This window comes from Equus przewalskii, chromosome 3, assembly GCF_037783145.1.
Source record: "Equus przewalskii isolate Varuska chromosome 3, EquPr2, whole genome shotgun sequence".
NCBI classification, from domain to species: Eukaryota; Metazoa; Chordata; class Mammalia; order Perissodactyla; family Equidae; genus Equus; species Equus przewalskii.
The window spans coordinates 74,940,248-74,957,520 of record NC_091833.1 but is presented as its reverse complement, the minus strand read 5'-3'; the positions used below and the strand labels follow the sequence as shown (position 1 = coordinate 74,957,520).

Below are 17,273 nucleotides of genomic sequence, written 5' to 3'. Positions count from 1 at the left end.
TTAAATAGAAATGACAAGAGTGCATTTGCTCATCACAGAGCATGTGCTACCCCAGGCCCTCCTATTTCCTTTACTTCCCCCATACAACTCCCAAGACTCCCCAAAGGCAAGACCTTGGGAAAGACTAGGACACTATATGCACATGGGAACTCCCTATGAGCTCATCTCTTCATATGCATGGATGTGTGTGTGTGTGTGTGTGTGTGCTCTATTGTACACTGCAGTGGAACGATCGCCAAAATAGAGTGCAAATACAGGCTTATCTTTCTTTTTTTTTGGATAAACAGTAAAATACTATATATTCCACTTTCATTCCTCCTGTTTTTCACTTAACCATTGTAGGGAAGGAAGACATTTCCTCTACCCTCTCTGGGTTCGTCTGGCTGGAGAACAAATTAAATTCACGTGAGACAGAATAGCAGGAGAAAATTAAACAAAGCTTTATGAGGACCATGGCCCAGGGCCTTTCTTCCCGAAGGAAAAAAGGGCACCGAAGAAGTGGGGTGCACAGAGTGGTTATATACCCCCAAACAGGATATTTCACATATGATTGAAATGTCACTTTTATAACAGTCGCGAGACTGCTCTGCCGGCACAGAGATTGATGGACAAAGCAGGTAGGTCTGCTGTCTCAGTGAAAACAGCAGGGTGGCAGGTCTGTTGTCTCCAGCTGGGTGGTCATAGGTGAGCTGGGTGGTCAAAGGTGAGTGCAGCAATCAGTTCCTAGCCTAAGGAAAGATGCTTATCCTTAAGGAAATTCCAATGTGGGGGGAAGTTGCACCTTTATCTTAAGGCCATTTGTTCTTGCCATAGTAAACGTTTAAAGCAGATATACAATGCGTGCTCAATGGCCACAGTCAGGCCCTTTTGGAAAAAAGCAAAGTCAGGCCGAATTAGGTTTGCACCAAATGGCTTCCTCACGCACTCCAATATATCCTATTGCTTGCCATTTCTATTTGTCAATGTATACATGGGAGAGGCTCAGGCAAGCGGAGCAACTTGCCAAAATGGCCGAAACCACCACCCCAAATATCATATCCAGCTAAAGACAAAGGAGGTTGTTGGGGGTGGGGGAGTCAGTTACAGGAGGTTACCAGACAAGCACAATAAACAAATACAGATTTAAGTCCTTGCCTTCCCCATTGATTAAGAGTTTCTAGAGATAAGGTCATCCCCCCTTCTTCCTGGTAGAGAGGGAGATATCTTTACAGATGGAGAGTTCCTCTACAATGTAAAAGTCTCTTACAAAGGGTAAGTAAATTCTACCTTTCAATTGCTTTCCTGTCTGCAAAGTAACCAGCGGCAAATAATCGTCATGCCAAAAAGACATATCTTGGGGTGGCCAATTCCAGGCCCCCCACCATATATCCCAAAGATCACCCATAGTAGTATACAGAGATGGTTCACGTCCTTTTTAAAGTTGCACAGCCTTCCAGAGTGTGAACGTATAGTAGTTCATTTAAAATTTTAGGTTTACAAATGATGTCACAATAATTAGTCTCATAATACATTTTTTCACATTTTTGCCAGCATATGTTTTAGACAGACCTCTGAGAGGAGAATTGCAGCCATAACAGGTAAAGTGCATATGTTCATTTTCCTAGTTATTGCCAAATTGCTATATTTGAGAGTGTTTGCTTTCCCACAGCCTTATCAAAAGAATATGCTGTCAAATTTTCAGGTTTTCAAATCTGACAGTAGATAAATGAGTATTTCAACGTAGTTTTTGTTTGCAATTCTCTTACTATAAGAAGGCTGAATATCCTTTCTTAAGGTTAAGGTCTCTCTGCATTTCTTGTTCTGTGGACTGTCTGTTTCTATAATGTTGTTAGCCTCTGTCTTCGTTTTTAGAAGCTCTTTGTATAATAGGGATATCAACTCCTTGTGATATAAGTTGTCATTATTTCTTAATTTTTTGTCTGTCCTTTTTCTTTGCTGGTGTGTGTTTTGCCATACAAGGGATTTTCTTTTTGAAATTTGGTGTAATTAAAATTAATCTTTTCTCTTATTGATTTTGGATTTTACGTCATAATTAGTAAAATTTCCTTTGCTCCCAAATTATAGAGAAAGTCAGATATATTTTCTTCTACTACTTGCATAATTCCATCTATTTATATCCATTTCTCTGATGCAATTAGAATTTATAAATTGCAATTAATCTAATTGTATTGCTTTTTTTCTATAAGGATCTCCAGTTGTATCAACACCAGTGTTAAAAAGAGTCATTTTTCCCCTGAGATTTGAGATGCTGCCATTATTGTATGTTGAATTTCATATACAATTACACTTTTTCTGGATTTTCCATTCTGGTCTATCTATGTGCCTCTCTATTCATGCGTTGATGCCAGACGTTTTCTACTTTTAATTACAGAAGCTTTATAGTATGTGTCAATGTTTAGTAGGACTATCACCCTATTATTGCAGTATTTTTTTAAAAAGTGGTTTCCTTGGCCATTCTTGCTTGTTTGCTTTCCAAATAAATTGGATAATCAGTTTTGTTCCAAAAATATAAAGTATCAACAACAAAACAATAAATTAGAATTGTATTGTGTTTATAAATTAGCGTAGGGAAAACCAATATCTTTATGATGTTTAGTCTTCTTACCCAAGAATATCATATGACTTGTTTTTTATTTAATCAAGTCTATATATATGTCTTTCAGGAGTGTTTTATGGTTTTAGAAATATAAATTTTGGACATATCTTGTTAAGTTTATGCCTAAGTGTTTCGTTTTTATGTTTGCTATTTTAAACGGCATCTGACCTTCTATCATATCTTTCATTCAGTTTTTGTTTGTATATATGAATGCTGTTGATTTTTGAGTGTTAATCTATTAACTATATACACACATATACACAAATAAATATAGATAGGTAGAGATAGATTGTTAGATAGGTTGAGATAGATAGATAGATAGATAGTTAGACCGACAGATAGATAGGTAGGTAGATATTCCCGTCATCTACAAGTAGAGGCAGTTCTCTCGCTTTCTTTCCAATTCTTATATAATTCTGTTGCTTCCTCTATTCTCGTTGCATTGACTAATCTTCCAGAACTATTTCAAATAATAATAGAGACAGTGGGCATCCTTTTTCTTATTTCCTGTCTTTAGTGAGAAAGCTGCTATAGTTTCCTTAAGTAAGATTTTGGTTCTTAGGTTGATGTATATACATTTTGTTATACAGTTCATTACACTAAGGTGGTGACCATCAATTCCTATTTTTAAGAATTTTTAACATGAATGGGTGTTGTATTTTGTAAAACGTCTTTTTCTACATAAATGAACTTTTTCCAGAAATATTTTCTTTGCTTAGCTTCTAGAATCTATTTTGTTTCTCTTCCTGCCAGCCTGGTTTTGCCTTCCTTCACAGTCCTCAAATCTCTGATCTCCAACGTTCGAATGGTTCAGAGCTAATTCCTCTATCATCTTACCAGTCTGCACTCATGTCTTAGGTGACCTTATCCAGGCTCTTGACTTTACAGAGCATCTGTACACTGATAACTGCCGTATTTATATCTGGCAGATTCTCCCTCAGAATGTTAGATGAATATATCCATCTGCTTATACATCTTCTTTCTTTGGATATCTAATAGCTATCTTAAACTGGAAAGAATTCTTGACTTTCTCCACCTCAAAACTGCTTCTCATCCGAGTATCCACCTCTCAGTTATCTTATTTTTTAACAAACACTTAGATGGGGCATACTACATGACAGACACTAAGTGACTTATTAAATATGAGCTCATTTAACACTCACAATAACTCTAGGAGGTAGGCGCTATTATTTGCTCATTTTATCAATGGGGGGACTGAGGCATGGAGAACTTAAATGGCTGGTCCAGTATTTCACAGTTACTAAGTAGTAGCTCTAAGGTTGAGCCTGGGCAGTTTGTCTGCAGACTCTGCAGTCGCTGCCATCCCGCAATGAATTCTTCTGCAAGCCCAGGCCAATGGACTTGGAGTTATCCTGGACTTTTTTATTTCTTTTATATCCCATAAATATACCAGCAAATCCTAATGACTCTTCCATCAAGATATCTCCAGAATTTGAACACTCTTTACTTTATCCATTCCAAACATTGCTGTTTAAACAGCCATAATTTCTTGCCTATGTTATTGAATTAGGCCCCAAACTACTTTTTGTCTTTCACAACTTTTGCTTCTATAGTGTGTTCTCCACATGGTCTCTATTATCCCATTTAAAACATACATGGGATCCCATCTACCCTCTGCTCAAAACCTTCCATTGTCTTCCCAAATAGATTTGCAGAAGGTCAAAATTCCAAAAATGACTTAAAATCTCCTACAAGATCCAGCCTCATTACTCTACGTCAGCCACACTGGCATCCTTTTCTTTCTCTCTTGATTATTTAATTTAAAAACGTAGGCACACAAAACTCATTTTGTAAGTTTGCATGCATGTGTATATCAAATATGTCAAATATACTAGAGTGCTGGCCTATGACAAGGGCTGGGGAGGGGAAAGAGTGCAGAGACATTAGGGTTGAAGGGGAACAGGAAAGAAAAATGAAAGTGAAGAGAAGTAACAAAGAGAGGGACCTACCACAGGCCATTGAGAATATGCTGTGCCACGCAGGCATCCTCATGGTACCTTGAATACACCAAGCACACTCTCAACTTGGAGCTTTCACAAATGCTGTTCCCTCTGCCAGGACACCCTTTCCCTAGACATCTGCATTTGCTCTCAACTTGTCTCTTTCAATTCTATACTCATAAGTCACCTGAAAAAGATATTTCTTAAATGCCTTATATAAAATAGAAATTTCATTCGTTACTCTCACCTGCTTTTTATGGCATTTATCATCATCTGAAATATTATGCTTGTGTATTTGTTTTGTTATTGTTTATTTTCAACGTAGCTTAATTAGGGACTTTTATTTTTTCACTATTGAATCTCCAGTGCCTGCAAAGGCACTTGGTACAAAATAGGTGCTCAGTAATTATTAGTTGAATGAATAAATAAGTAATATGTGTGGTTCCCTTAACTTAATTGATTAATAGGTCTTCTTTTGAAGCATCCCACGGTGCTAATATTCCATGGAGAACCATTTAGGAAACTGAATTAAATACTAGATTATGGTGTTTTTATTTAAACTTGATGAGATGCTCACCAATTTCTATTTTGCTTTGGTTGTTTTGACTAGCTAAATGATGGCATTGAGTTAAACCAGTTTTCTCCTACCTCTGCTTACTTGTGTCCCAACTGTATCTAGAATATACTCCTTTATCTTTGTCCAAACTCAAGAGCCCTTTGTGTTATACAGAATAGATATCCCTCAAATATTTGTCTCCTTTTCTTTTCCTCTTATCTTCAACAGATTCACCAGGGTTGGCTAATAGATTTCAACTTGTAATCCAACTCATAGATTCATTTGACGCCAAGAAGAATTAATGTGTTGAGATGGTTTAGGTGGCTTAGTTAGGGCTCAGGCAGAGTGTCTTTGATAAATCATGATAGCCTAGGGCCAGAAAGGGTGAGTGACACATATTTTTCATCTTTGATTTAGAAGGTAAGTTCTTTGAGACAAATTAATTTATTCCTTTTTTTTAATCTATTCACCATCTAAAGTAGAACACTGTTAGTATATTGTGCATAATGGATATTCGTTCCATACATATTTGTTATTTGCATGATTGTTCTGTGAATGCTAAAGAAAGACTTATTTGTATCCTGAGCATGAATCTCATGCCTCTGTTTCCTAGGCAACTTTTTCTTTGGTAAGAGTAAAAGATCATTAATCTCTAATATATTGCTAGATAAATCTTTCTGTGGCACCCAGGTGTTACCTGCTTGTATATCATAAAGTAGAATTCTACAAGTTATCATATAAGAGAAATGCATCTCTTTTACCTGAATACCTTTCTTGTTCAAAATAAAAAAATTTATATTTTTCTTGGGGTTAATGGTCTTATAAGACTGCAAAATAATTTATAAAACACTGCTAAAATCCAGTAGCTCAGTGTGAATTCCTGTTGAACTCAATAGAAGTCCACTTACCATTTTCCTAACTGATAAAATCACACTGCTGTCAGGAAAGGAAGAGTTATAGGTGCATAATTCATAGTGCCTAATTTTTTTTTTTAAGATTATATTTTTTTCCTTTTTTCTTCCCAAATACCCCCAGTACATAGTTGTATATTCTTCATTGTGGGTCCTTCTAGTTGTGGTAGGTGGGACGCCGCCTCAGCATGGCTTGATGAGCAGTGTCATGTCCGTGCCCAGGATTCGAACCAACGAAACACTGGGCCGCCTGCAGCAGAGCTCGCGAACCCAGCCACTCAGCCACGGGGCCAGCCCCATAGTGCCTAATTTTTCTCCAGACAAAATAATACTCCAGACAAAAATTTAATACACCAAAGAATACAGGTACATGTGGATATTTCATATTTCTAACAGTTAGTTCTTGGCCTTTACAGCAGTGATTTGAAGGAGCAAGTGAAAAGCACTCAATTTCAAAGCATTTACCAAACTTCTACATGAAATCAGACTTTTGTGTATGTATATGTGAATGATTGTTTCTTTTCTGAGTTCTCAACTTAATTGTTGTTTTCATGGTTTTTAACAAATTCTATTTCACCAAAGGTAGCCATGTTCACAAACCTTGTTTCTATAATCTCTATGGGTTTAATTGTCCCTATCTCAGAAAGAAAATAAATCATGCACAATAGCCCATGAATCCCTGAACAATCCGTTAGTAACTATATTTTTATAATTTCTCCTTTTTATTAAAGTACATGACCCCAGTCCAAATCTCTCAACCAAACCACTAGGAATCTGGTCCAAAAACTTTCATCTCTAAATAAGAACCTTCAAGAGTTGTGTGTTATTTGCAGGTGGCATGGTGTAATGAAGGCCTGAGTCAATGGAGTTGTGAGAAGGATAAGGAATTTGATGTTGACCATATTTGACAGGGTAGATTCAAATCCCAGCTTTGTTATTTATTACATGACTTCACTTCTCCAAGTCTCAGTTACTTAATCTATAAAATGCAGAGAAAGGTAGCTAGACTATAGGATTGTTATTGCCTAAAGGAAGGCTTGGCATATAGGAAGTAAATCAAAAGACAGAAACAAACCAATGACATCCAAATTTGACCAAATAATTTACTTTGTTTTAATTTAATGTTTCTGTTTTTGCATCAAGTCATCAGTACACCCTCTATTTTCTCTTCTAGTACTTTGATATACAGAAATGAGCATAGAGAAACCTACACATAAAGTATGCCAGAAAGGCTTAACTAGACTATCTCAGCATCATTATTGCTTTCTAGTTAATTCTCCACATATGGGACCAAAATGTTCTTTCCCATATGCAAATCGGACTGTGTTACCTACTTGCTCAAAATTATTCAATGGTTCCCATTCATCTATGCTAAAGAATAAATTATATACTCACTGAATATCTAACTCCAGTCAAAGTTCTACTCGTCTCTCATTTCAACATAATAGTCCAGCAACTTTGCTCCTGATAAACTCATGCCACCTCAAATGCAATGCCTGTGAAGCCTTTCCTGAAATACTGGGCAAACTTAAGTTCTTTTATACTCCCACTCCATTAAAGCAATTAATGTATTGTACTGAAGGACATGTATAGGTGTCTGAATCGTGACTCCAAGATGTAGTGATGGGATGGTCACAGATGCAACATATGAGAGTTGCCTAATTTGTAAAATAAGGGCCAGGTGGGTAGAGTTAGTGGCACCAACCTTGCTGTACTAATCGCATCTAAGGAAGAGCAGCACCTTGGGTATACCTAGTTTGCATATAGCTAATCATAAACTCCTAAAAGCACAGGACTTGTCTTTCATAGTTGTATACTTAGTGTAATGCCTGGTATGTGTAGGCAGACAATAACATCTTAGAGAGTGAATGAAAACTTTGTCTAACTTGCAACATGAAATATATCCTGAGCCAAAGCAATTTTCTTCTGAACATTTTATCTGTTAGAAAATCTAGAGTTAAAGTCGTCTCTCAAATTATCTGACATTTTGTATATTTGAAATATAAAAAGACGCTTAGCTAATTTTTAAGGTAAGGTCTATTTAATTAACAAAATGGGAAAAAGAAATGTTCACACTCTGTATGGAATGACAGAATTTTATGTGCATACAAGTAGTTGATTAGAGTAGAGAAAACTGTAGCACATGGACTCAACCATACTTTGCTATAGAGTAAGAAAGACAAGGCCCATCATGTCCAAGATTGCCTTCTCAATGTGCTAGCAGAATAAGATTCAGTATAATATGGATTTAAGCTTCCAATGATCTGGAAATGTGGCTTCAAAGTAATTTTCCTGTATTTAGCACAGTAAATTTTGGATTTCCAATTGGGTCAAATAGTAGACCTCTTTCAATTTTTGTTTCCTCCCCTGGTTTCAAGGTCTTTGTTTTTATGTATGTGTGTGTGGTTACTAGATATATTTCAGAAGGTCCTCTCTACCCACTTCATATATGTAAGTTTCTTTCTCCAGAGTGTTTCAACTAAATATTGTCAGAATTAGGGGCCTCCCATGGTGATTGCTGTTTTAGTAGAACTTAGGTATCCTAGGCTTAAACTAGGCTGGAATTAACCCCTTGAACATGTTGATAAGCCGCAATACTCAGTTGAACCCAGAACCTTTGTTGGTCTATTTCACAGTTATCTATTAGGGTATATGCCTTTCAGTTCTTTAACAGTGGAGGGGGTAGAGCATTCTATGCCATGGGGCACGATGGGTATTTTCTCCTATAACTCCAAAGGCCAGGGTCTTTTTTGTGACAGAGGTATGGGCAACAGCAGTAGAAATATGTAAGTCCTCCTAGGATCCCATTTAAGCAATCTGGTTTCAGTAGTGTGGAACTCTTCTTCCACATGATCAACTACTTGATGGGCTCATATATTGTAAAGTGGGTCAGTCTATCACCCAAGAGCTCCACAGAATGGAAATCAATGCCTGATTGAAACAATGGTAAACAATGGTAACCAATTGTCACAGGACAAGGATCATTCTCCAGAGCATAGCATTAGTCGTGACTCCTTCTGGTATCAAAACACGTTATTCAATACAAGACACAAGGAATCTAAGACACAAGGTAGAGGTTGATATACACAATCCAACTCCACTTCAAGAAGTGACACAATCTCATACTCCTGCCCCCAAAAACCAGTTGTTGAAACTTGCAACTTAGGTCCATAAATCTAAAACAAAGATTTGGTAGGACTTTATGAAAGCACCACAGCACAGCTCGAAGCCCAAGTTTACCAGCAGACAGCATCACAACTCAAAGGGCACACTAGCCAGCAGGCAGCCACTCCAAAGGCATGCTCACCAGCAGGCAGCAAGCAAAGCTGGTCTGCAAGTCAAAGGAAGAGAAGAAAATCCTACAGGTTGTGGTGGTCGTCTCCTTGACCATCCTTCTCACAACACCAGTTGTTTTATATTTGCCCATGGAAGGTGTGATTGACACTTCTTCCCCAAAACTGGTTCAGATGTCAAGACAGATGATGACACACATGCACCAAGAGGATATGAAAAGGTTGATTTCTCACAAAGTGGGGCTTTCCGGGGGAGGGGCCAAGGCAGCTACTCAAGCTTGTCTGGAATGCCTTGAGCCACAGGAGAGGTAAGGGTTTGTATTGTGGTTAAGGGACGGGGCTGGAGGGAATGTTCTCATACACGAACTGGGGTTTGCATGGTCTGACCTTACCTTTGGGTGCCATGGGAGGGAGCACAGATTCTCTTATGTGAGGCAAGAGGGGACGATGGAGGGTTGGGTCCTGAAAGCTGTCAGAGATCTAAAGTCAGTGGTGGAGTCAGACTCTTTAGTGCACAAGTTGATCATTTAATGAGACCTTTGATTTTTAATGTTTTCTCAGGTTGGCCACCAATGATTTTCTCCTTTTCTTTCCACTTCTCCAAACTCAAAAGGCATCTGATAAAAGACAATGATATGCTGTTCTCTCAACTTCTCTCCATATTACATATAAGAATTAAATGAGTATCTCAAATCTTACTTATGATTACTTGTTCAGGATGTTTCTTCACCATTCAATTGTAAGCTCCCAGAGGACAGGAATAGCATTTGTGTTTTGCACCAATGGCATATGGTGGGCATCCAAAAAGATCTATTAAATGAGTTACAGAGATAGCACCTTTTAGTTAGCCATTTTGAACCTCATTTTCCTAATCTCCAAAATGGGAAAGTCCTTTCCCTGAAAACCTGTGAACATTTTTTCAGAGATTTTGTCTTGAGGGCATCTAAATGATAAATTACTGCTTAAATATTAATAGAACATTGTTATTCCTTCACCTGAATAGTCATCTGCTATTGATAAGTAATGATAACAACCTGATGGTATTAAGCTCAAAAGCTATATGGACAGTATATTTTAAAAGGGAAATAGAATGTCACCCCCTGAAATTGAGCTCTGTCCACCCAAATGAGGGGTCTCTGTGCCCTCCGAAATGGGGCTTTAGGATCATTACTTATGCACATCAACAAACATCACAGAATAATTAGGGAGAGCAGAAATCATTATAATGTCAGCCCTCCCTATTATTGAATTGTAACCATTCGATAGGGAACTGCCTAAAGCAATTGCTAAATGCAATAGATCCAACATCCTTCAGAGGCCGCAGAACCATCCTGCTGTAGCCTGCGGGTTCCACACAAGACCCTTCCCTCAATTAGGATTTAATCACCTTGGAGAACAGCTGAGAATTTCAATCATTATTTTTTTCCAAGGTCCCATCAATCTTGTCTATTGAAGTAATTTGAATTTTTTTTCCTCCTCTACAAGAATACTAAATCTTCTTAGTGGAGAAAAATGATGGGGAGAAATAAAGTGGAAGAAACTAATTTTTACAGGATAGTTAAACGAAACTCCTTAAAAATTGTTGTTTTAAACCACTCCATTATCCTTGTACCATAATGCCTTGGGGACAGGAAGGAGTCCCTTTTAGGGCTTCATTTCTTATTGCCTATTGCAGCAATTTGGGCCAAATTTGTCATTCAGGTCTGGAGGTAGCGTGTACTGTGGTTAAGAGCTGGGAATTTAGAGACACATCGCTCTGGTTTCAAATCCTGGCTCTGCCACTTAGAAGCCACATAACCTAGATTCATTTATCATCCTTGAGACTCAGTTACCTTATACGTAAAAAGGGAAAGTAGTTGTACCTACTTCAGAGGAAGACTGAAAATTAAATGCTGGCAATGATATTAAATACCTAGAACAGTTCCTGGCATGTAATAGTGTTTAAAATTGGTTGCTATCATTTTTATCTATTATTCCCTATTACCTTGACACACCTATCATCAATCTTTAATGATGAAGATTAGGTCAACAAATGAAATAAGGTGGATTTTCTGAAGTGAAGATCACCATGGGGGTATCGAGAATTACCCATCATTCTCATTGTTTGAAATATTTACTAAGGAGTGCCTAAGTAGGGAAAAACATTTTTATCTTTGCTTTTATTTTATCTTTGAATATTCAGAGGTTAAATTTTAACTGATTATAAAATATATTTATTGGTATATAATGGTTAGTCATTCACTATCAATGAATCAAAAAATCATTTTTGTTTTTTTTAATTCTTTGAAATTGCGATGGTAAAATAATGTGAGGTAAAGTTTTCAAAATAAACCATCAATATTATATCTTTTAACCTTAAATTAAGGCTACAAGTACTCTGAGACAATTGTTTTTGATTTTTTCATCACATTTTGATCTGACTGACTAGAAGTCTGATTACATTCCCTTGAAATTACACTTCTAGACCTTTCTTTACCTCTACATCTTGAGTTCCTCAAGGGTGGGGATCACGTGATTCATCTTTGTATTAAACTAGACCTCAAACAGAACCCATAGCAGGTGCTTAATCGCCCTTCATTGATTGAAGAAACAAACACATGGGTGAATGAGCAATCCTCCTGCTGTCAGGCCAAATTAGAAATTTATCTTTGTATTTGTAGGTTTCTGGATCCGCCCAATTTTAAAGGTCGTGAGAGAAGAGCATTCCGCAATACTTTCTGATTCTGTGTTCAATCACCCTTTCTGTCAAGAATTTTTTTCTTCCCTAGCTGCAATTGCATGTCCTTTCAGGACATCTTCTGGAACTTTAGCATTAGTGTGGGAACACAGATCCCATTCTTGGCAACATCCTAGCTCATATGTATTGAAGAGTATTGTCTTTACTCTTCTTACTCTCTAACCAAATGCAAGCATATCACTCATTTTTCTCAAAACCATTTTTTTCTGAGCTCCTCAAGCTAATAATAGTAGTAGTAGTAATGGTAATAATAATAATTATAGCTAACATACAGTAATTAACATGTTCTAGGCACTCTTCAAACACTTTATGTATATCAAATCATTTAATCTTCACAACACTCTTATGAGAGGTATTATTGCTACCCGCTTTTGACATCCGGTAAATTGAGGCACAGGACATTTAAATGGTTTACAAAAGGTCACATAGCTAATAGGTAGCATATGAACCTAGAATGTGTACTCTTGTCCATTGAGCCTCTAAATTGCTTCCCTGCAAGTGAAAACTTCTCTCTCCAGCTTAGCACTTCTTTGGGGTTCAATTATGTGATGTTGGTGCTGTCCGTGATAATGCCATGTCACACATGAGATCCTGCATTTTGTGAGGGACAGGGTAGCAAAAACTATGAGGACTTCTGCTATGGACCAAGGAAGATTAATTGCTGTTAGGGTTGCACTCCTTACATAAAACAAGAAAACTGGGCAAAATATATGAAACAATTGTTTTTCAGCATTAGACAGCAGGCAATGCAAATCCATGATCCCCAAGAAAAGGGTAAAAGAATAAGGTTATCCTATGCTTACCTCACATTACTGCCTAAAAGCAGTTTCCAGGTTGCACTAAGAGAAGTAGGGAGGGAGAGAGATCCTAAACAGAGCTAGCAGTCACCCTGACTTGAGAACGTAGAAATCAGGGCACCAAGAAGGCAGGGTGGCTGGAATGTATAAGGCATAGGGAAGGGGAGGAGGGAGTAGAGATCTGGAGATTTCCATAGAGTGACTCTCCAGTCTTTGGCTGTGTACTCATTTCGACATTCGTGAGGCGAAACTACACAGAGCCCTGGGGAAAAAACACTAGATAGTAGTAGGCGAACAATTTCCAGCACTTAGTCTGGTATAAGAATAGTTTGTGTTCCCACTAGAGAGCAGGGGGAGGTGACTCAGGAAAGCATTGCATTGCTTGGTGGGTAGGAGATCTTACTTTTAGAGAAAAGGAATTTTTTGTTACTACATCGCTCATACTTGAATAGAGACATTCAAATTGAGTGACCTAAAGTCCTCTCTGGTGTCTCGAAGTTGAGAAAAGAAGGTCTTCCTGTTGCCTAACTGGAAGGGATTCACACTCTGAACTCTTCCTTTGCTGAATTCCCAGGGACCAGTCACTAGCCAGCACTGCAGCTTGAGAGATCAAGAAAACAGGTCGGTGAGTAGATTGTTGGTAACCTAACCTTGACTATCGCAAATATGCAATGGTCGTCCAATTATGATCTAAACTTCTTTTAACCTAATGAATTACTTTCTTTTTTAGAAATGGAGTTTGAGATTTTTATTTTCGTAGTCAAATAGTTAACTCACGTGGTTTTGGATGGTTGTGGATACTTTAACACTAGAGCTAAGAATTAATCTCATAGAATCTTCAAAGAAGAGGAGAAGACATATCTGATCTACGTTCCATTCTGTAGAGACCGCTGGTCAGGGGGGAATAATGATTGGCATTAGATAATGCCTTGATTTTTGATTTCTGTGCTTTGGAAAGTTTAAATCAGAAGTCGAGAGAAGCCTCCAATGATGAATACAATAACAGAAGAAAATGGGAAAATGGAAATAAAATAATCGGTGTCTTTTGCTATTAGGAAATAGGCATATTGAGAGACACAATAAATATACTCCGCTTACATCACACTACACAAATTTTTATTGTTTCAGCTACAAAAGAGTCTGATATTCTTAGCCTTCTTGGGGATGAAGAAGACAGTGATATAAGGAAAGAGCTAGATGTAATTTACAGACACTTTCTTACTCAGTTAGACATCTCTGGACTCAGCATTGTTTGATATCTGCTACAATTAGAGTGAGAAGCAACATGTAGATAATTGTTAAAGGCAAATAGTCTTTTAATTTAGATTTCCAAATTTTAAGGTATAGCCAATTGATTCAGAGCAAATATTGGAAGTATTCAATTATGATCAGTATTTTGGAGGAAATAATGATCAATACAGGGTTGTGACTTATCAAAAGATCATTCATAATCTTCTGGTTTGGTAGTTATCACTAGCTAGGTCAGGTTACTAATGAATCCTTTACCAACTGTATTAGTTTTCTATTACTGCGTAATAAATCATCACAAATCTGGCATCTTAAAATGGCACAAACTTATTATTTCATAGTTTCTAAGGGTCAAGAGTCTAGTCACACAGTAGCTGAGACCTTGCTCAAGTCTTACCAAGCTGCAATCAAGATGTGGCCAGGCTGCACTCTTATCTGGAGATGAGCAAGACTCCACTTCCAAGTTCACTAAGGCTTTTGGCAGAATTCATTTTCTCGTGGCTATTCACCAAGAGCCCGGGCTTCCTACTAGCAGCTGTCTGCTGGAGGCTGCGCTCAGCTTCTAGAAGTTGCCCACAATTTACAGAGGCTACAACAGTTCCCTGCCATGTGGCTTTCCCCACAAGGCCACTTACTTCATCAAGCCCACAAGGAGAGTCTTTTGAGAGAGTGTGTTTGCAAAACAGTGTTATCCATAGTAATGCAATCATGGAAGTAGAATCTAACACCTCTGCCTTGTTCTGTTGGCTAGGGGTAAGAGACAGGTCCCACCCACTCTCAGGGGAGGGAACTATACCAAGGATGTGTACTCTAGGTGACAGGGATCATGGGCTAGCTGTCCTGGAGTCTGTCTGCCACATCAGCTAATGTACTCTTGTTGTCACAGCCAGACAAGAGCCATGTGGCGTGGGATGGATCTCCTTTGGAACTTCACCTGTCACATAATCTTCTTTACACTTATTAATGAATATAAATGCTGAAACCATTCTGATGAATAGCATCAAAGTTAGAAAATCCGGAATGACTAAAATGGGCTCTGCAATTAAGCTGTTTTGCATTTGGGTTGCACTTTGCACTTTTTAGAGCATTTATATATTTTTTTTTCATTTTTGCTTTTTCACTTATAAGTATCCTGAGAAATAGCCAGGGCAAGTGATATTACACATGTATTATAGGAAAAGAAAATAAATAGTTTCGTAAAAGATCTGTAACTAGAATAGTGTCCTGTCCATCCTTCATAGAACGTTCCTTCCAGTGAATTTCAATAACTTTGAAAATATGAATGAGGTCCTCTTCCTTCTGTTTATCACCCAGGAATTATGAAGTTGGGTAGTTGCCTACAGGAAGCTAGAGAAATTGAGAAATCCACATGGATACAGATATATTTGTTGGCGATTTATTCCATCAAACTTTATTTAAAAATGAAAATTTGAAAACAGTAATAAAAAGTAAGACGTGATTTCTCCAAATGAGGCTTATTTTTCTTTTTTGAATGAGGGAATTCAGCATTTAGAAGATTAAACTATCCTCTGCAATTGTGATAAGGTGCAATACATTTTATCTCATAGTTTCTATATTTTCTTGTTACAAAAATAAAACTTTCAATATTGTTAAATAAAATTCTATCAAAACAGAAAAAGTCCTTTGTCGTAATTTCCATTTTAATTCAACTTTGAGTGTAGCTTTTTTTTTTTTTCCTTTTCTCCTGTGGTTTGTTCCAGGCACTGAAGAGAGACCAATGATTCCCTTTCCAGTCATCTTTCCCAAAGGAAAACAATGTGCATGCCGTTCAAGTTTAAAACATTCAAGAATATAGTATATATTAATGCTGAGTTCTAAAAGAAAAGATTTTTTCCCTTATCATTATCTCCAATGGGCTAAATCTAATTTCTCAATCATGCTGGGCATTCATACATATTCAGCATATTAATTTCCAGATACCAAAAATGTCAATAATAAGATAAAACAAATGTGCTAAGGTGTCAGAAGCATCAAGATGTAACAATTCTCTTTGACTCAAAAGCTCATTCACTTTTCACTGTGGCTCAACATCCATAAACACCATCATGCCTTGCTGCCTCCCTCAGGAGCACATTTCAGTGAATGGTTCATTTATTGACTTGCTCATAAGTAGGGGAAATATTGGCAGGTGGAGTACCAAGGAATTTTATTATATCAAACAGATCGGAAGCATTTGAGTAAAATATTATGAGACAATGCATGACTTATGCTTCAAACAGTAAAATGAGACTCCAAATGTCAACTCCTGTAAATGACAATTGTTTGAATCTGAAATGAAATGTTCTCTCCATGTCAGTTTCACTTAGTTGTTCTGCATTAGAAAGTGCTAGAGGAATCCAGCAATATGATTAAGAAGACTGTCAAAGCAAATGTCTGTAGAGGAAGCCCAAACTATTGTTTAGGTTGATAAAATGGTATTAAAATCACAGACTTTAGGGACAAAGCAAAGAAAAACTGCAGATGCTGCAAATCTGTGTGATGGGTGTGGACAGGAAGATGTTTTCCTGGCTACTCACATGTAAATTCTAAAACTCTGTAATTGATATATGCTTGGAAAAGTGATGATGAGACATTTTCTAATAATGACATAATTCTAATCCATCTTGGCTGGTCATCCATCAAAGCTTTGTTTGTGATGCTTTGATTGATGGAATGAGAAGAAGAAAATCATTCTGTATTTTAGCTAAAGAGGAAAGGAACGGATTCACTTTAAAAATTGCACTCTGCTTTCAAGATAAAAATAAATATCTCTTAATCAAATGGGCACGATCAAATAAATAGCTAACTTGTAACAGATCCTTAGGTCTTGTGATAGCAATTAATACTCCCATGAAAACAGGGACACAGAAGCACCACTGTTAGACGACAAGGCTCGGCTCTTTGTGTTGAATCCTTGTTAAGTGATAGGCCTGAAGCACTGATGAGAATTTCAAGAGTGCCTCAGGGATGCCTGGCTGTGGGTCACTGGAGGTCAAATGACACATCCATAATGATGGGAGCCCGAGTAGCAGTTCAAAAAGTCTTTTGAACAAAGCTAGTGCCCAGAGCTAAGAGGGGGAGATAAGAGGCTTGGAAGAAGCAAGCAAATCAAGGGTAGAGTTGTCTGAGCTAATTCTGGAGATGCGGATGTGCAGCAGGTGAGGGGCAATCCAT

General features: G+C 37.5%; 1 long non-coding RNA gene across 1 annotated transcript in view; it reads left to right on the top strand.

The window, feature by feature from the left end:
- LOC103553798 (uncharacterized) overlaps positions 1-1,577 on the top strand; it is a 168,299-nt gene extending 166,722 nt beyond the window's left edge. Inside the window, exon 7 of the long non-coding RNA XR_011538191.1 lies at positions 343-1,577. This is a non-coding gene — a long non-coding RNA (uncharacterized lncRNA). The remainder of the gene's footprint in view (positions 1-342) is intronic.
- The last annotated feature ends 15,696 nt before the right edge of the window (positions 1,578-17,273 follow it).